This window comes from Arachis ipaensis, chromosome B07 (genome assembly GCF_000816755.2).
Source record: "Arachis ipaensis cultivar K30076 chromosome B07, Araip1.1, whole genome shotgun sequence".
NCBI lineage: Eukaryota > Viridiplantae > Streptophyta > Magnoliopsida > Fabales > Fabaceae > Arachis > Arachis ipaensis.
Window position 1 is genome coordinate 75,511,835 of NC_029791.2, and position 1,085 is coordinate 75,512,919.

Sequence of the window (1,085 nt, forward strand, 5' to 3'; positions counted from 1 at the left end):
CACAGACAAGGTTTAGACTTTTGGATCTCAGGAATGGCCATCCATGGGTTCTAACTTATACCACGAAGACTCTAATATCTCGGACTCGGTTCCATGTATTAGATATCTAAGAGATACTCATTCTGTCTCGTCTTCATGTAGAACGGAAGTGGTTGTCAGGCACGCGTTCATGGGTGAGAATGGTGATGAGCATCACATAATCATCACATTCATCATGTTCTTGGGTGCGAATGAATATCTTAGAATAGGAATAAACTTGAATTGAATAGAAAAATAGTAGTACTTTGTATTAATACTCAAGGAGCAGCAGAGCTCCACACCTTAATCTATGGTGTGTAAAAACTCTACCATTGAAAATACATTAGAACAAAGTCCAGGCATGGCTGAGAGGCCAGCCCCCATGATCTAAGAACTAAACATCCCAAGATGTAAATACAATAGTAAAAAGTTCTATTTATACTAAACTAGTTACTAGGGTTTACAGAAATAAGTAAATGATGCAGAAATCCACTCCCAGGCCCACTTGGTGTGTGCTTGGGCTGAGCATTAAGCTTTCATGTGTAGAGACTCTTTTTGGAGTTAAACACCTATTTGTAATGTGTTTCTGGCGTTTAACTCTGCTTTGCAACCTGTTTCTGGCGTTTGACTCCAAAATAGGGCAGAAAGCTGGCGTTGAACGCCAGTTTGCGTCGTCTAAACTCGAGAAACATATAGACTATTATATATTGCTGGAAAGCCCTCGATGTCTACTTTCCAACGCAATTGAGAGCGCGCCATTTGGAGTTCTATAGCTCCAGAAAATCTACTTTGAGTGCAGGGAGGTTAGAATCCAACAACATCTGCAGTCCTTCTTCAACCTCTGAATCTGATTTTTGCTCAAGTCCCTCAATTTCAGCCAGAAAATATCTGAAATCATAGGAAAACACACAAACTCATAGTAAAGTCCAGAAATGTGATTTTTATTTAAAAACTACTAAAAATATATTAAAAACTAACTAAATCATACTAAAAACTATGTAAAAACAATGCCAAAAAGCGTATAAATTATCCGCTCATCAAGTTACTAATGTCCAAGTGATTGGTAA